Below are 12,792 nucleotides of genomic sequence, written 5' to 3'. Positions count from 1 at the left end.
CCCATGTGGACCATGGCTATTTCCACTTCAGTATGTTGAATCCTTCATTGGAACCCCAAGCCTTCTCTCTATGCCTCAGATTCCCTTTCCCTTCAGTTCCTGGCTGGGCTCCCCCATGAAACTGGCACTGACTTGTCCCTTGCCCACCTCTCCCTTCTTAGATAGGCATGGCACCTGGGCATAAGTTCGTGCAGAATACCCTTCTGGCTTGTGTGAGACCACGGGATATTTCCCTATATTTCCAACTCAGTTTCCTCATGTGGAATGCAGTCTTCTGAAGGTCAAAAGCTCTTCCTCCTCTTCCTCTTTCTTCTTTTTAAATTTAATTTTATTTTTGGGGACTGGAGATTGAATCCAGAGGTGCTTTATCACTGAGTCACACACCCAGCCCTTTTTAATTTTTATTTTGAGACAGGGTCTTCCCTAACTTGCTTAGGGTCTTGCTAAGTTGCTAAGGCTGGCTTTGAACTTGTGATCCTTCTGCTTCAGCCTCCTGAGTGGCTGTGATTATAGGCATGTGTCACTGCACATGACTTTTCTTATTTTTTAAAAAATCAATTTAGTGTGCAATAAAAGGCTCCTGCTTCAAGTGTTCAATTGGATAATTTTTGGCAAATGTATATGTCATGTAACCACTACCATGATGAAGACACAGAACATTTATGTCACCTCAGAAGTCCCCCAATATCCCTTTGTAGTCAATCCCTCCATCCCCAAACCAGGCTACCACTCACTGGATTTCTATTACCTTAGGTTAGTTTTGCCTGGTCTTGAACTCCTCCTGCACCCAACCACAAAGCATAGTCCTTTGTGTCAGGCTCATTTTGCTCTGCACAATATTTTAGAGATTCTTCCATAATATATCAAGAGTACATTATTTTTTTTTTTTTGTTGTTGTTGTTGCTGAGTAGTATTCCATTGTTTAGATAGACCACAACTCGGTTGAGTCACCTGTTGGGGGACTTTGGGATTATTATTAACATTTGGCTATTGTGAATGAAGGGCCAAGAATGTTCTTTCTATGTTTTTTCTAAGTCCTATCGGATATCTGTATTGTATTTTTCTTCTAGGCTTACCTTTTATTTTAACTGATGCCCTTGAAAATGAGAAATTTTATTTTGATGAAATCCAATTTATTAATTTTCATTACTTTTTTTCTGTCTTGTGAAACCCTTATCTGCCCCAAATTTGTACATATCTTTTTCTAAATTTTCCTCTAGAAGTTTTATAGTTTTGGCTTTTACATTTAGCCCAGCATATTATCTGTGTTGTTGAATGTTCCATGTGCATTTGGAAAGAAATGTATACTTTTTATCTAGTAAATGAATGTCATTTAGGTCAGGTTGGTTGACAGTGATATTCAAGTCATATATTTTTTCATTGATTTTCTGTCTACTTGTCCTATGAATTATTGAGAAGACTGTTGAAAACTCCAACTATAATTTAAATTTGTCTGTTTTTCCTTTCATTGCTGTCAGTTTTTGCTTCGTGTATTTTAAACTCTGCTATTGGGTGAATACTCATTTAGGTTTGTTTTATCATTTTGCCTGAAACTGACCTCTCTATTCTTATGAAATGTCTCTCTTTATCTCTGGTGATAGCCCTTGTCTTAACTCATTAAGTCCTAAGTTTTTAATTCTGTGAATATTTCAATGAGATTGACACAGGTGTATTAAAATAGGTTGGAAATTATAATCTAGAGCTTATGTAGCCTTTATATCTATTTTTTCATATATACATCTAAAAATATATTCAGTTTTCAAAAACTCAAAACACTTATTACTTTTCTCAATTAATAGAACTCTAAAAACAATATTTATTTTGAAATGATCACAAATGGTATATTTGTTGTTCAATTTAAGTGTTTTTTTTAGGGGGGGCGGTAATGGGGATTGAACTCGGGGCACTCAACCACTGAGCCACATCCCCAGCCCTATTTTGTATTTTACTTAGAGACAGGGTTTCAATGAGTTGCTTAGCTCCTTGCCATTGCTGAGGCTGGCTTTGAATTCGCAATCCTCCTGTCTCAGCCTCCCTAGCTGCTGGGATTATAGGCGTGAACCACCACACCTGGCCAATTTAAGTTTTTATGGGAGTTCTACACATAGAATGACGGGACATATGGGTTAAATTATATTGTCTGCATTGCATAGCTCTTCTAGCTACAGAGTTTGCATAGTGTGTCGTTTCCCTATACTTTAACTTTTTAATTATGAATGTTTTTATGCATAAGGTGAATTTCTTGAAGAATACAGCTGTTTCTTCTTTGTTCAGACTGACAGTTTCTACATTATAATTTTTATGGTTTTCCATTTACATGTAACATACTTATTGAAATGGTTGGTCTAAGTCCATCATCTTGATATTTGTCTTCTTCATTTGAAAAAATTTTCCTCTGTCTCTTGCCTTTTATTGAATTGAATATTTTTTGGATTCCATTTATATATTATTTTTCATTTTATTATTATTATATTTATTTAAAATTAAAAATCAGTTGATTTTGTATTTTCTGTCTGTAGGTATAGTTGTCCTAAGGATTGCAATATGTTTTTAACCATCAAAGTCTACCTTCAAAAATAATACTTTATATATAATGAAGACCCTTGAAAGAGTATACTTCCATTTCCCCTCCCATGCTGTATACTATTATTGTTATACATTTTCATTTCTTCATATATTATAAACTCCATGCTACATTTTTGTTATTTTTGCTTTAGAGAATTATCTTTTTTAAAAAAAATAACTTCATTTATTTTTGTATGTGGTGCTGAGGATCAAACCTAGTGTTCACGTGTGCTAGGCAAGTGCTCTACCACTGAGCCACAACCTTAGCCCCTAGAGAATTATCTTTTAAAAAAATTTAAATGGAAAAATATTTTATATTTACTAACATATTTGTATTTCCTGTGTTCTTCTTTGTGTTGAAGAGACTGAAATTTTATTTGGAATCAATTTCTTCAGCCAGAAAACATTCATTTATCATTTGTTAGATGAAGTGCTAGTCTGCTGGCAATGAATTCTCTCAGAATTTTGTTCTTCATTCTGAAAGTTTTTTTTCTCTGGCCACAGAAACTGTATCAACACTTTTTTCTTTTAGGATTGCAAAAAATCATTCCATTGTCTTCTCACTTGCATTATTTATGATATAAAATAAGCAGTAATTCTCATATTTCCCCAAGTCTCTAATATGTCTTCCATACCTGCTGCTTTGAAGATTTCTTGTAATTAGTTTCTAGAAATTCAGTTATGTTGCATGTTGGTGTGGTTTTCTCCCTATTTATCCTGCTTGATATATATTGGAGTAGAATCTTTGAATATACAGTTTTCATTAAATTTGTAAAATTTTCAACTATTATTTTTTCAAATATTATCTTTCTCTATTTCTTGGACTTCAATTATTTCTGTTCTTTGACAAGTTACTTAAGCTCTCTTCATTTTTTTTTCAGCTTGTTTTTTCCCCCTGTAATGTCAGATTGAATAGTTTCTATTGTCTTTAAATTCACTGGTCTTTTTTTTCAGCTGTGTCTAAAAGGATATTAATCTATCCAGTTAATTTTTTATTGTAGGTATTGTAATTTGAGCCCTAGAAGTTCTATTTTGATTAAAAAAAGATTTCATTTATCTTCTCATTTGGTTTGTTTTCTTTTAACTCTTTGGAAATATTATAGCTATTTTTAATTCCTTGTTTGTCAAGTCAAACATATATGTCATTTCTTAGTCTATTTCTAGAAATGTACTTTTTTCTCGTATGGCTTACAATTTCCTAGTTCTTTTCATTCATGTCTAATAATTTTTAATTGAATGCAGAACACTGTTATTAATTGGATTTGTTGTTCTTTTAGAGAGTGTTGAGTTTTGTTCTGACAGATAGTTAATTTGCTATTATTAAGTGAATATCCATCTAGATTTGTTGGTTGTTCTATTTAGCACTACTTGTAAGGCCTGCATTTTCTGGGTTCTCTACTGGATTCCCTGGTAAATTTCTTCATTATGGTTAGTTGGAAGATGAATGCCTCCCATCTGTTTATGGGTTCTGATAGTTCTTCATCTTGCAGTTATCTGGTAGTTATTTTTTTCCTGATAGTTGTTCTCTGTGTAGTTTTATGGAGTCATAGCCTCCAAATGTGCAGGTTCATATTTACAAAAAGATTCAAGGCCATCTAGTGAAGATAACTGAAGCTCCTTATCCTTGAAGCAACTTCTCTGGTATTCAAATTCCAGACACCTCAGCCTCCTTTAAATCTGATCCCTGTTTCTTCATTTCAGGAGGACCCTATTCTGTTTGGATTTCTCATCCTTATTCTGGGGTCTGGCAAAAGGCTCTAGGAAGAACATCAGGGACTCATTTTTTTCCCCTTCACTTTGGCACCAATACGTCTACAATGCCTACTGTCCAAGATCCGAAAATAATTATTTCATATACTTTCCCCAGTATTATAAAAGTTTTCAGTGAAAGGGCTGGTTGGTACCAATATTTCCCATTCAACCTAGAAGTTAAGTTCTAAGTACCATTTTTGAAACAATTTCTAATACTTGCAACAGTTAATTAGTGCTGATCACAAAACCGGATTACAGAAATCCTAAGGATCTGCTGACCTATGATTTGATGTTTTTCAGGTCTTCTAGGACAGAATATGACATTGGAAGAGGAGTTTCTTGAAGGATCAAACCCTAAAGACATTGGACCTCTTTCTTTGGGAAGAGTTGAGACACATACCTCTGTCATAGCTATAAGGTTTTGGAAATCATTGTTTTTTTTTTTTTTTTTCCTTTGTGAACTTCAAGTCATTTGGTCATTTGGTCTAGGAAACATCTTAACAGGTTCACATAAGGTAAAGCTTATTTATTTATTTATAGCTTTATAGTTATACATAGTAGTTGGGTTCATCTTGACAAACTCATACATGCATGGAATTCAATTTCAGTTTATGATCACCCACCCACCTCGTCACTCCCCCTTTTCTTTCCAATTTTCTTTACTCTACTGGTTTTCCTTTAGCTTATCTATTTATTTATATTTGATTGGTTCTTTCTACCTATGCATAAAGGTGAAGTTCCCTCTGGTATAATGATATATGCCCATAACATGATTTTCTAAAAGTTCATTCTACATTGCCTTCCCTTCCCATCTCTCCACTCTGTCTCTTAATCTCCTTCTACATTACTAATCTTCCCTTTATTTTTATGTTATTCTATCCTTCCCTTCTCTTTTTCTTTATTTACTCTAGCTTCTACATATACATACCTTGAGTTTCTGAGTTTGGCTTATTTCACTTAGTGTAATATTCTCTATTTCCATCCATTTACTGGCAAATGTGATAGCTTCATTCTTTTTTATGGCTGAGCAGAACACCATTGTATGTGTATTATATATATATATATCTTATATATAATAATTTATATATAAAAGCATATATATATATATATATATAATTTCTTAATCCATTCACCTATTGATAGGAACCTAGGTTGATTCCATAATTTAACTATTGTGAATTGTGCTGCTATAAACATTGAGGTGGCTGTATTGCTATAGTGTGCCAATTTTACATCTTTTGGGAAAATGCCAATGAGCGGAATACTGGGTCATGTGGTGGTTTCATCCCTAGTTTTCTGAAGAATCTCCATACTGCTTTCCAGATAGGTTGTATTAGTCTGAAGCCTCACCAATAACATACAAGTATACCTTTTCCCTCACAATCTTGCCAGCATTTATTAGTGTGTGTGTGTGTGTGTGTGTATATGTGTGTGTGTGTGTGTGTGTGTGTGTGTATGTGTGTGTGTGTGTGTGTTTGTACTGGAGGATTGAACCCAGGGACGCTTAATCTCTGAGCCACAACCCCAACCCTTTCTTATACATTTTTTTAGAGATAGGGTCTTGCTGAGTTGCTTAGGGCCTCACTAAATTGCTGAGGCTGACGTTGAACTCACAATTTTCCTTCTTCAGCCTTTTGAGCTGCTGGGATTACAGGCCTGTGCCACTGAGCCCAGCAATTGTTTGTATTCTTGATCATTGCACACAAAGCCAAGTTTATGGGGAATCTAGTCACTGCCATTAGACTATCTGTCCTTAGGAATAAGTGGTGGTTGTGTGGACTCAATTAAATTTTATCGAGAGGTCACAAATGACTCAGCAGTCCAACAGGAAGTTTGACCAAGGGAGCTTCACGGTATTACCTGGGTTAGTACACTAACAGGAGTGAAAGATGCTGGGGTTAGAAAGGTAAGAGCAAAGGAAGTGGGAGGTAACTGGTAAACCCAAGAAGACCTCAGAGTTGAAAAGTCAGGGAAATGGGAGAGGGCAGTGCCATCATGATTTGCTTCATGTACAGGAAAATGAGAACAACCTCTTGGGTTTAGAGAGCATGAGAGGGAAGAAAAAGGGAAGATGAGCACATTGATTCATTTACCAAATATTGTAAATGTCTGTAGCCTACCAGGCACCAACATGGGCAGTTTCCAGTGTCCTCAGGAAAGATAGTGTTGAGACACATACCTTTGTCTGTAATTAGAGTAGGAGCCAAACAGGCCATATCTCCCTTTGTGGTTTTGTGGCTGCATCCTGTTCTCTCTCTGCACCTTGATGAGTTTCACATTCTCAACCTGGTTTTCACTACCATGTGATCTGAAGAATCAGAATACCTGGGGCTCCTTGCTCCCTCTCTAGAAGCAGTGACTGATTGTGTGTTCAGGGTTGGGCTAGGGAAGGGATTATAGGGGCTAAATTAGACTATTTCTACTCAACTGGTAGAGAAAATTCATATGTTCTTAGGATACTGGTTGTTTTCTTTTGGGGAGAACTTCTAGGGGCAAATAATATTTCATGACATCATGGAGGAGGATTTTTCAGAGAAAAAGCAGGGCTGGGTGTGGAACTGTGGAAGTCCATGAACTTGGGAGCCACACAGACATTTTTGTTTTCAAATCCTCCCTGCGCTTCTCATTACCTATGTGATTTTGGACAAGTTACGTCGCCTCCCAAGGACCCAGATTCCTTATGTTAAGGTTATCTATAGGAACAGAACCAACAGGATATGACTATGTATAATTATAAAAAGGGATTTATATATTGCTTACAGGATCTGAAGCTGGAGAGTTCCATAATGGCCATCCGCAGGCTGGAGAGCTAGAGGAGCCAGCAGAAGCTGGAGCCTCAGGAGCCTCAGAAGAGGAGGAACTAATGATGCTGCTGCAGTCCAAGGCCAAAGGCCTGATATTGCTGGAGAATTGCTGGTGGGAGACCCGCTAAAAGAGTGAAGAAGCTGGAATCTGATGTCCATAGGTGATGTGGTAGATAGATGCACCTGCTCAAGAAGAGTCAAATCTGCATCTGCTGCAGCTCCCCCTTCAGATTTTTGTTCCATCTGGACCCCCAGCCACTGGACAGCCATGCCCACATTCAGAGCAGATGTCCTTCCTTGGTTTGTTGTCCTACACACCATTCATCTTTGAAAAGACCCTCATGGACATAGCCAATCCTAGGGGTTCCCTAGGTGTCTGTCAGTCCAATCAAGTTGACTATCCTGATTAACCATCACACTTACCTACACAGAGGGATACTTTGTCATTAAGAAGACCAAAAAGAGGAATGTGAAAAGACCCGATTGCTGGAAGAAGAATGGGTAGATATCCACTGAATCCTTGGTTTTATGGTGTTGTTCCTTTACCCCAAATTCACACAAGAAAGAGGATTCTTGTGGACAGGGGTAGCAGGAATACCTGTAAAGTCTCCATTTCCTCAGTGCCTTCTGGGTGAGGCAGGAGCATCAGGGAAAGAGCATTCACTAGTAACTTGGATTCCCATTAGCAGGCTCTTAGAGAAATTGAACCCTAGGATGCATTGGTGACACCCCTATATATCTTTACAGCTCTATCCCTAAAAGCACTATTTCTTCTACTCTCCTGGGCCTTCTGAGGCAAGCAAATAGGTAATTACCTCCTTTTGGCCAGCTAAGGAAACTGACCCAGAAGTGGCTTGTCCAAGATTACCAGCTCTTTCCTCTTAGAGCTCGGTCAGCGGGCAGCTGGCTTTCAGGAGTCTGCTTTCCTGTGGGCCCTGATTTTGAGCATCAGATTACTGTGGTCCAAGAAGATGCCTTTTGAGATGGTATCCTCCTGTTTGTCTTTATGATACCATGGGGTTCAGATATTTGAGGGCCCTTTAGACTTCTTTAATGTAGAATTCACCCTCCTGTGAACTCGCATTCTGGGTGCTGAGTGTTGATTGTGAACCCAGTAGGGCTGCCTAAGACACAGTTCTGTGGCAAGAGGGTGGCTCACAGAACATCTGACTGATGGCTGAGGGTACTGGATATTCATCTCCCAATTTCCACTCCTCAGTGGTTCACATGGGTTCTTTCCTGAGGGCATTGACTCCTCCATACTTTTAGTTTGCCGCAGCAATACACAGATGTCTGATGTAGGAAGCTGTCATGTGTGATGACTACTAGTGATGTCCAGGATGGGCCACAGTACTTGCTGCAACATCCCAACATGATAATCATGGTAATATGTATGGGTCTCCTCTCCTTAATCATTTGTTAAATATTTATTTATCATCTACTACATGCTAAGTGCTATGCCAGGAGTACTGGGGATCTGGTAGCCAACAAGACAACCTGCTATATATAGATAGTCACACATGACAAGTGCCAGGGCACTTCTATCGAGGCCAAAAATGCAGCCCCACAATCTCATGTTTCCCCTCAGCTATTTCAAGCCCTATCCACACTCCTCTAACCCCCTACCTCACCCAGCAGCCCCACTGAGCTCACTGCCATCTACCTACCTTGCATTGCCACTTGACTGTCTCCAGACTCCTCGACGTGGCAAGTTCCCCAAACCTACTTCCTTTCTTGTCTTTTATGTCTCAGGGAATAACATCACCATTTACCCATTTTCCCTGAAATTCTTGTCCATTCCTTTCCTGTGCTGGCCCCATCCCAGTAGCTACTAACGATGATATGCATACCAAGATCTAATGCAGTGCAGGTACTGTTCCAAGCATGTTGTCTGAATTATTTAATTTAATTCTCACAACCCCAAAAGGTACAGATTTTCACTGTCCCCATTTTACTGATGAGCAGACTGACAGTAAGTGAGCCACAGTTACTAGCCAGTTCATGGTGGAAGCAGGATTGAACCAAGCAGCCAGTATCCAGAACCTGCTCTGTCTTACTCCCACAGGATCTCCCAGTCCAGGGGGAGGGTAAGACATTAGACCAAGAATTCTACAAATAATTATTTAATTACCATGGTGATGAGAGATATAAAGGGGAGATGCATGAAGCTCTGTTTACTTAAGACAGCGGGGAGACTCTGCTGGTGAAGGGAATGTTTCCTCAAAGATGTACCCTTCACATGGAGCCTTGTGGGGTTCTTCTCACAATGCAAGAGAGGGGCCTCCTGGAGGAGGAAGAGAATGTCCATCACAGAACCAAAGAGAGCACGTTGTTGCCATTCTCTTCTCACTCCTACGTGGCCAGCGCCTGCTTTCCTTAATGTGCAGTGTGACCTGGTTCCCTTTAACCTAATTCTTTCCCATGTTAGCTCACAGGAAGTTGTTCTGATTGCTTCCCTATGCCTTGGATCCAGGCTTGGCAAACTTCTGTACAGGGCCAGGTAGTAAATATTTTGGCTGTGTGGGTAAACAGTTTCTGTCAAAACTCTCCAACTCTGCCACAGCAGCACGAAAGCAGCCACAGACCAGATATCAGGTGAATGAGTGTTACTGTCTATGTTTCAATAAAACTTTATTAATGGACACTGAAATGCAGATTTCATGAACTTATCACATGTCATGAAGTATTCTTCTTCTTTTGATCCTTTTCCAACCATTTGAAAAAACATGAAAGCTGTTTTTAACTTGTGGACTGCCCACACAAAAACAGATGATGACCTGCCTTGGGCCTGCAACTGTGGGTCGCTGATGCTGCCCTCAGTCCATCTTTCCAAGTCTCCTCTAGACATCACTCTCCTCTCGCCTGGTCCCCAAGTCCCTGGTAAAATGAATGGCTCCCAAAACCAAGCTTTTATCTCCCTAAGGAATCGGCCCTCCTTCCTGATGTTCTGATTTCCATTAAAGACCTGAAGTGTCTCTCCACCAATGGATGTTGGGGCAGAAAAAATGCCTGAGAGCCCTGTTCCAGCCATGCTAGGCCGCTGTCACTTTTCAGATAGGCCCAGTATATTGCTGCCTCTGCTGAGCACTTGCCCACCGCTCCCTTTCTCCTTCCCTCAGACTTGTGTCTACCCCCTGCTGTGGCTTCATCACTTCCCACCCCTTGCCACCTCCAAACTTTTTTCTACCCCATGGCTCCACAAAAACAGTCCCCACAAAGGTCACCAATGAGCTCAGTGTTGCTAAGCCCAAAGAACATTCTTAGCTTCTCATCTTACTTGCAGTTGGCACTGCTGACTCCCCGCTCCTTAGAGCACTCCCTCCGGCTTTGGCTGCTCCTTCTGTCTCCTTTGTGCACTTCCCCTCTTCTCCCAGGCCCCGACAGGTTGCAACTCCTAAAGGTTGGATCCAGGGTCTGCTTGTCTTCTCCCTCTAGCTGCTCTCCTCGGGTGATCCTGTAGCTCCCTTCCCAGGCTTACCCACATATCTAGCGTTTCACCTACCATCTCCTCTCACATGTCTTAAAGCACCTCAAACTTTACATGTCCAAAACCACAATGAAGGCACCTCATCACCATGCATTCATTAACAAGCAGTGACTGAGCACTTATTATCTGTCAGAAAGTGTCTGAGGACTCAATTTTGAGTAAAAAGAGTCCCTGCCTTCAGGGAGCTCATAGTCTACTAGGAGAAAGATAATCTTAACCAAAGATAATCTTAACCCCCCCCACCCCCACTCATCTCTCTCTGTCACAATGATCCTTTCCAACTGTCCTTGTTCAGAGAATTGGACATCCATGGCTCCTGAAAGCCAAAGGTTTCCTCACCACTTGCCTCTCCCCTACCCACCCCCACACTCTACCTTCTAGTCTGTTGACTTAGCCCAATATCGCTTGACCTCGTTTCTCCCCATCCTCACAGCTGTCTCCCCATTCCTGGCCTCCACCCTACCTCCTGGACCACTGATCCATCAGCTCTGGCTTTCATGCAGTCTCCATGCTTCAGCCAGGTCATCTTTCCATTATAAAACTCTCTCCCTACCACTCCCTGCCCCATTCCTCCCATAAGGATACTGATTAAAACATTTCCAGGATTTAACATTGTTCTTAGAGTCAAGGATGGGGCTTTTTGCCATGACCCCAGGATTCCACAGGCCCTACCAACCCTGCAGACTCTTCTCCCACACACTGCTCCCAGCCACGTGGCGTGCTTATCCTTCCTGGCCTGTGTGAGCACCTTGCTGTCTTCACACTTCTTTCTTATTTTGCAGATTTCACCCCCTCAGTCAGGAATGCTGCAGTCTCCACTCTGCCTGGGTGTCTCAGACTCACCCTTTGGATCTCAGATCCACCATCGCTTCCTCAGCAAGGTCTTCATATGTCCCTGTCAGAATTTTGGATAGACCTCAGAGAGCCCCTCATGGAACTGGCTTTTCTGCTTGTATGTCTGAAGGTTTGGCCCTTTGGTTGAGGTTCGCCTCCTCAGTAGTACTCTGAGGGCAGGGACTCTTGCTTTTTACTTAAAATTCTGCCATTAGCTCCTAGCACAGTGCCTATAGGAGGTGCCTAGTAACTTGTTAATTGTGTAGATGTTGTGCAGATGAATAAGGAAACTGAACGCCCTTTCCTTGCTCTGATCAATTTTCCTATACTTCTTTGGAATCTCTAGGATGGTTCAGATGCCACCTTCTGTAGGAAGCCATCCTGATGGTGGAAACTCACCTGCCTCCTCTGTCTTGTTCTCTGCACATGACCCTACCTGTGTGACTGCTCAAGCCATTGCTGTCCTTGTGGTGCAGATGTTCCCTGAGATCTCTCACCAGCCTGGCTCACTTTTGTATCTTCCATTTGACTTGTTGCTGGACCAGGAAGGAGCCCAGTATACTTTGCAGAGTTGATTTCTTCCTATGGTCTAGCTCACCGTAACCCTGACAGTGATCTCTGCTGTAAACATGTTGCAGGGGGACATTCTTTGCTGCTCAGACCCTTGTCATCTCACTGCTCCTGTTTCCCTGAAAGTCACTCAGCCACCCAAGAGACTTCCCTCCCCTGACCTTGCTGTAAGACTTGATGTAAAACGTTCTTGTCCTTTGCTCACTATCACTTTTCTGAGTTGATGGTGGTTTCAGCAAGTTTATTAACAAGTTTCTCCACCGCCTAGGGATCCATTTTCTGCCTGCTGATTTGTTACATTTAATTTTCCTTAGAATTCCCTTACCTGTGTTTTTAATCAACAGCTGTGTTTACAAGGCCTTAATTGCCTCCTAATTGTGTAGGTCCACCCACCCCCTTGGTTATTCTCACTGAAGTCTGATGACTAGATGGGGGCATAGCCACTCAGTCAGCCGCCTTTCCTACTCATGGCCAAGAAAAGGCTGGGCATGTGGCTCAGTGGTGGAGCACTTGCCTAGCATGCACCAGGCGTGGTTTGATCCCTGACACCATAAGGGGGGAAAAAAGGGAAAAAATAAAAAAATAAAAAGAAAAGTTGAAATAGCTCATGTGGTTTACCTGTTCCCAGAGCAATCATTTCACATAAGAAATTTATGATGTGATTTTATCTTAATTGGTGTTTTGTGATCCTGATTAAATTCACTTTCTGCACACCCAGCTTTCTTTCTACTCTAGCACTTTCTGTACCATGTGTGCCAATCTCTGGTATGTTGGGAGGGT

The sequence above is a fragment of the Urocitellus parryii genome, chromosome 15 (genome assembly GCF_045843805.1).
Source record: "Urocitellus parryii isolate mUroPar1 chromosome 15, mUroPar1.hap1, whole genome shotgun sequence".
NCBI classification, from domain to species: domain Eukaryota; kingdom Metazoa; phylum Chordata; class Mammalia; order Rodentia; family Sciuridae; genus Urocitellus; species Urocitellus parryii.
This window is presented reverse-complemented; position numbering follows the sequence as displayed.